We start from the raw sequence: 7,586 nt of genomic DNA, 5'->3' as shown, positions 1-7,586 counted from the left end.
GTCACATCATCTACAGACTAAACAATCCCCGTTCCCTCAGCTGCTCCAATAAGACTTGTGTTCCAGACTCCTCACCAGCTCCATTGCAGTTCTTTGGACACACTCCAGGGTTTTGTCTGGTGTCTGCAAACATACTGAGGGTGCACTAAATCCCTTCATCCAGATCACCAGTAAAGATGTTGAACAGGGTCAGCCCCAACCAACCCCTGAGGAACAACGCTTGTGACTGGTCACCAGCTGGATTGAACTATATTCACCAGCACTTTCTGGGCCCTGCCCTCTAGCCAGTTTTTTACCCAGCAAAGAGTTCTCCTATCCAAGCCATGGGCTTCCAGCTTCTCCAAGAGAATATGTTAGGAATTGTCAAAGGTGTTACTAAAGTCTATACTCTGTTCTCATGAGCCTCCACCTGTCGTACTGAGTTCAGTTCTGGGGCCCATGGTATAAGAAGGACATGGACCTGTTAGAGCAGGTGAAGCAAAAGGCCACAAAGGTGATCAGAGGGTTGGAGTACCTTTCTTAAGATGAAAGACTGAGAGTACTGGAATTATTTAGTCCAGAGAACAGAAGGCTCTGGGAAGACCTTATAGTGCCCTTCAAGTACTTAAAGGGAGCTTATAAAGAAGATGAAGAACAATTTTTTATGCAGTTTGAGAATGATAGGACATGAGGGAGTGTTTTTCAACTAAAAGAGTATGTAAGGAAGCAAGTCTTCTCTCTGAGGATGGTGAAACACTGGAACAGGTTGCCCAGACAAACTGTGGAAGTGTCCGCAGCTTGGAAGTGTTCAAAGCTGGGCTGGCTGGGATTTCAGGCAACCTCTAGTGGAAAGTACTCCTGCCCATACAGGTTCTTTAATGTTTCTCCAACACCAAACCCTATGATTCTATGAAACTGATCTTATGGAAAACTGATGTCAACAGAACAGTATAATATTTTGTTATTTTATGATTTGAGTTAATGAACGGATGAAGAAGAGCAGATCAGCAGACCTTGCCAGGAATTGTATCTTCTCTCTGACTGTAAAGCCCCCTGGGGAATGTAGTTCTTCTTCTCTTCCGGACAGATACCTGGAACTTGAGCATTAACAGTTAAACTCCCAGTGCACTACATGATGTTATGATGTGAAATACTGATAGCCAATAATCATAAAACCATGACTTCTGTGAGTGGATATCTGTAATAGACATATTGATATAATCTGAACTCAATGAAATGACTCTCATTTTCTTTAGCGACTTTGGATCAGGCTCAAAACCATTAATTTTTTTTTTCTTATTTTATATATCCAATTTAACTCCAGAGTATGAGTGATTTCACCTAACACTAGTCTTTAAAATATTAGGTATTTAGCATGCTTCTGCAGTCAATTAAGACACCTGTCACCTGTCTGAAGTGACTAGAGGTGCTTGTTTTTCAATTTAACTAGTGATGCAGCTGTATAGGTATACACTGTAAGATTTGTGAGAAGTAAAGTTCAATTAAGTAAATCCCAATCTATCTGTGCATTTATGTCTCTTGTTTGAAAATACAGCCATTAGATATTTGTTTCCATGCATTCCACATTTTGTATCTTACTACTGTATTGGACACTGATTATAGCACTGACCTTTTGATTGGGCAATTCAGTGTGCATACGTGCTAAAAAAATACCCTATTATTTATAAAGATGTTCTTTTGATTAACATTCTAGACAGGGACTTGAGCTGTCCTTACATTCACAGAGAGCTCCAGTGAACAAGAAGTCTTTTATTGGCATTCTGTTTTTAAGGCAGAATGTTTTAAAAGATTTCCTTTATCTCTTTCCATTTATTTTTTAACAGAAAGCTCCTTACAAATTCAAATCCTTTGACTTTTTACATTTTTATTATTGTCTATTAAATTAGAGCTAATTACACTTGCTACTCTATTACTGTGAATGGTTTTGTTGATATAGTCTGTGCTGTTCCCAATACAATTTCAAAATTATGTTAAAATCTCTGTATTTATTCGTTAAAATAAATGTAAAAAATTTCCTGCATACAATATATTTTCTGCTATTAAGGCACATAGCTAAGGTACCTCACATCTGTAATAATGTCTTCTGTCTATTCTCTTTTTTATTCCAGAACCATATAGATTATTTTTTTTTTTTTCCTGGTGTCACAGCAATCCGTTGCAAATGATCTATGAAAAGAAAAATATCCCAGTCCAGAGTGCAGACAATATGGACAATACTAGTCATTGTATCTATAAGAATACTATTCATAACCTTTAAATCTGATGATTCTGGTGTGCTTCTTTGAAGCAGTGGCTTTTTTTATCACTTTCATCAAATGTCTTCCTTTGAGTCTTCAGTATTTCTCTCTCTTATACCAGTATTACCTCAGACCAGATATTTCAAATCCCCTACATATACATGAAATACACAAAACATAAGTATTTATAGCAAATCACAGAATCATAGAAAAGTCTAGGTTAGAAGAGTGCATCCACTCCTCTGGGCAAATTATAGTGAAGTGTCATTATTTTCACAGAAAATAATACATTTCTTATATTTAGCTGGTATTCACCCTGAAGAAACGTATGTATGCTTTGCAGCTTGTGCTGCCATCATACATAAAGGATCTCTATCTTCTCTAGGTACTAAAAGACTATAATTAGACATGCAGCCTTGCTCTTCCATGTTGAATGAATCCAATTTCTTCATTTTTTTTTAAATTTAATACTCCAATTACTATTTACTACAATTATCAGAGTTGTGGTATCAAGTGAATACTACTTAAATCAAAGCTATAGCTGAGTTTTGTGAAATTATTATACCTTTTGTAATGATAATTTTGAAAATTAATATAAGTAGATATTAAGAACAAGTGAGCTTTTTATGATCCTAAAATAAAAATGCAATGCAGGGTAGTACAAATGCAAGTTGATAGCAGAAACTTAGAAACTGTGGGCATGATACTTGAAGATCCCTCCTAAAAATGATCAAATCCTGGTCATTAACAGAATACAGTCTCCTGAGCTGCATAAAACTATTTTTATTCACAACAAAGTGATCAAGGAAAAAGTGTCTAATACATCTAAAGGATATCACAGAATCACAGAGTGTCAGAGATTGGAAGGGATCTCGAAAGATCATGTAGTCCAATTCCCATACTGGAGCAGTTCACTTAGGAACGCATTCAGGCACGTTTTGAATGTCTCCAGAGAAGGAGATCCCACAGCTTCTCTGGGCAGTCTGTTCCAGTGTTCTGTTACCCCACCATATATTAGGTAGGTAATTTACATAGAGTGTATTTCATATTAAAATATAAAGGGAAATTGCATATAAAAGAAGAAATGCCAAATTGTGGTCATTGGTAAATAAATAAATAGACAGATTGATAAATGAATAAATAAATAAATAAATAACCAACCTCAAGTAGACCTTCGAAAAAGCAGGAAGTTACTCCCATTGAAAAAAATCAGTCAACTGCTAACTTATCTCAAACTCACTCATCCGTTTTTCTTATGGAAGACTAGGCCTGTTCACATTAGGATCGCAGAGACACTACAAAGGTAAACTTAAAAATGCACAGGCATCTTCATACTCACAGATTTCCTATCTAGCTGCTATGTAACCCTGTGGGAGGCATAAGCTTTTTGATCACAGAAATAATCACATTGAAATACTGTAGGCATATATTGTTCTATTTCTCAGTAGTTACAGATGCAGATTAGATTTTAAAAAAATGTATGCAGAACTTTTTTGGAAGGAAGAAAAGGTAAGAGAGTTGTCTATAATGTCAGGGAGAAGCATTTAACTGAAGTTCAGATGGACAGTGAGCAAACTGAGAGTTTACGGGTCAAGATTCCCAAACAGAGCAACCAAGGTGACCCTGTGGTGAGTGTCTGCTACAGACTGCCTGATCAGAAAGGAGAAGTAGATGAGGCCTTTGTCAGACAATTGAGAGAAGGCTTGAGTTCACAGACCCTGGTCCTCATCCTGGAAACTGAACAATCATGAAGTAAACTGGCACAATAACACAGTAGGGGATAACCATTCCAGGAGTTATCTGTGAAGTCCATTGATGACAATTTCCTAACAGATGTGATCAGTAAGACATGAAGGAAGATATTCTGCTGGACGTAAGGAAGAATTAACTGGAGATATTAGGGCTGTAGTCTTGGCTGCAGTGAACATCAGGTGGGGAGTTCTGGATACCTAGTGGTAGAATCCAGCAAAAAGCAGGATCACAATTTTGGACTTCCAAAGAGCAGACTTTTGCCTGTTTGATGGTAGGAAATGGAATTTCCCCAGGCATGCATCCATCTCTCATCATCCATCAAAATGCTAGTGTGCTATTAACACTCTCAGCTGAAACCAGGGCAGTGAGACAAGTTCAGGTGCTATGTCCAGTACTGGGCTCCCTAGTACAAAGACATGGACATACTGGAAAAGAATCCAGAGAAGGGTCACAATAATAATTAAGTTATGCAGTATATGAAAGAAAGTCTTTCCAGTTTGGAGAAAAGAAGATTCAGGGGGATCTTATGCACATGTATAAAAATCTGATGGATTAAATATGATGGCACCAGTCTTTTCTCATTGTTGCCCAATAACTAGACAAGATAATGGCAAAATTGAAAATGCAGGAAATTTTGCTTAAATATAAGCAAGTATACAGGTAAGAATTACTGAGCAGTGTAACAGGATTGCCCAAAGTGGTTGTGCTTGGAGATACCTGAAAGTCAACTGGTAACATAATTGAGCCCCCTGAACTTGGTTGCCCCGCTTTGGTGATTATAATAGTTGTAATAATAGTTGTAATAATAGTTGTAATAGTTGACCTACAGACACTTCCAGTCTCAGTTATTCTGTAATTTATTCTTCCCTCACAGAAATTAAAAATTGAAATATCCCTGTACCATTTTGATAATTTGTAATTTATATTTTATATATAAATGAATGTTTTGTACCAGTTCAGTTCTGTGAGTCTAATAAAAGTCAACTGGGTGGCAAATAGGGTTGCTGGTATTTTTATTATTAAAAAATGGTGGGAGAAAAGCCTCTCCCACAGTAACTGGATTTTCAGTTTGAGGGTGAGATTAGTTACCAGAAAGCCCTAGGCAATGTTGCAAACAGGAGCAGCAAATGGTAATCATCATGAGAAGTTTTCACCCTATAACACTGGTACTATTATATTTTTGTGGCTTTCTAAAAAGATTCAGTAACAATCTTTAGTTTGCATCAAAATCCCATTTGTATACTATCTATTCTAGCATCTATGCATAGTTATAAAATTTTGCATTCTTCCTATTTGCCTAATAGTCTTTTCATAATGTATGCATTTTTATATTTATTGTTAGACTTCACTACAGACTTATGTTTTTCATTAATATCTCTTTACTGAATGATCCAATAACAAGAGACAGTGGGATCATGGTTGTGTTTTGTCTACTTGCCGATTACAGTTCTGAAGCAAGCTGTCTTTTGACATTTAATAGATTAGCAATCAAATGAAGGGCTGCTTTTTTATTGCATAATTCCTTTCTTGAATTTTGTCCAATTATATTTTGGACATTTTAACATTTAAAATGGAACTTTAAAAACTTTTTGCACATTTTGAATGAGAAACTCTCATGTAAGATAAAGAAGTGGATCTACACTAAATCACAGAATTTTTATATTATTGGTGGCCTTTTATGATGGAGTCACAAAATCAGCACATAAAGGAAGAGCAACTGACGTCATCTACTTGGACTTGGGCAAAGTGTTTGACACTCTCCCACATGACATCTTGATTGTTAAATTAGAGAAAAATAGATCTGATGGACAGATCAATCATTGGATAAAGAACTGGCTGGATAGTTGCACTGAGAGTTGTGGCCAGTGGCTTAATATTCAAATAGAGATCAGTGACAAACGTTGTTCCTCAGAGGTCAGTGCTGGAACAGGTGTTATTCAACATCTTTGTAGGCGACATGGACAGTGGAATCAAATGCACCTAAAGTTTGCAGATGACATCAATCTGAGTGGTTCAATAGATGCAGATAAAGGACAGGATTCCATCCAGAGAGACCTAGACAAGCTCAAAGAATAGACCCAGGAGAAACTCACGAGTTTCACCAAAGCCAAGTGAAAAGGTCTTGCACCTGGATAGAAGCAACTCCTGCTATCAATACAGACTGGGAAAAGAAAGGGTTGAGCACAGTCCTGCTATAAAGGACTTGAAGGTATTTGTGGATGGTAAGCAGGACATGAGCCAGTGATATACCTTCGTGGCTCGGAAAGCCAACCATATCCTGGGCTGCACCAAAAGATGCATGATCAGCAGGTCAAGGGAGGTAATCCTGCCACTCTACTTTGTGTTGGTGAGGCCTCACCTGTAGTGTTGTGTCAAGATGTGGAATCCTCCATACAGGAAAGACATGGACTTCCTGGAATGCATCCAAAAGAGGGTTACAAAAATGATCCAAGGGGTGGAATACCTCCCCGAGGACAGGCTGAGAACTGGGGTTCTTATGTCCAGAGAAGACTCTGGGAGAGTCTACTACAGAAGAACTACAAGAGAGAAGGAGACAGACTCTCTAGCAGGGTCTGTTGTGATAGGACAACGGGAAATTGTTTCATACTAAAAGAGAAGAGATTTAAATTGGACATAGGGAAGAAGTTTTTTTGTTGTTGTTGTTTTGTTTTTTTTTATGATAAGGGTAGTGAGGCACTGGCACAGATTTCCCAGAGAGGTGATGGAAGCCACAAACTTGCAGACATTGAAGGTCAGGCTGGATCATGCTCTGAGCAAACTGATCTAGCTGCAGATGTCCCTGTTCACTGCAAAGGAGCTGGACTTTAAAGGCCATTCCAATTAAAAAAATTCTATGATGCTCTGACTAAGCAGAATAATTCTTCTGTTGAGTTGAAATTAAATTTAACACTTTTATTTTTTAAAACAGTCTCACTTTTTAAAGATGATACACAATGGATATTTAATTATTTTGTTCAAATATTTGAAGTTTTCAAAGAGCAACCACATCAAATTTCACTGATATATTTGATGACTTAATCTTCAAAACTGTGAAATAATTGGATAATCTTCCTTGGCTCTTTATTTATTTATTTATTTATTTATTTATTTTCCCCTCATAGAAGTAAAGATTAACCAGTTCCAGCATCCACTGCCATAGGCAGTGTAACAGCCCACTAGATCAGGCTGCCCCAGTCTCCATTCAACTTGATTCAACCTGTCACTGAACGCCTCCAGGAATGGGGCATTCAAAGCTTCTCAGGCAACTTGTTCCAGAGCCTCACCACCCTCTGAGTAAATAATTTTCTCCTAATATCCAATTAAAATTTCTCCTCCTTCAGTTTGAAATCATTCCCCTGGTCCTACCGCTTATTAGACCATGTAAAAAGTCAGTCTCCGTCTTATCTGTAGTTCCCTTTAAGTGATGAAAAGCTACAGTGAGATCTCCTTGGAGCCTTCTCCATTGTGAACAAACACAGCTCCCTCAGCCCTTCTTCATAGAAGAGCTACTCCAACCTTCTGATCTACTTCATGGCCCTCCTCCTTACCCTCTTCAACAGATCTACACCTTTTTTTTGTGCTGGGAGCCCCAGGCCT

Source organism: Phasianus colchicus, chromosome 3, assembly GCF_987193195.1.
Source record: "Phasianus colchicus chromosome 3, bPhaCol1.hap1.1, whole genome shotgun sequence".
Lineage (NCBI taxonomy): Eukaryota > Metazoa > Chordata > Aves > Galliformes > Phasianidae > Phasianus > Phasianus colchicus.
This window is presented reverse-complemented; position numbering follows the sequence as displayed.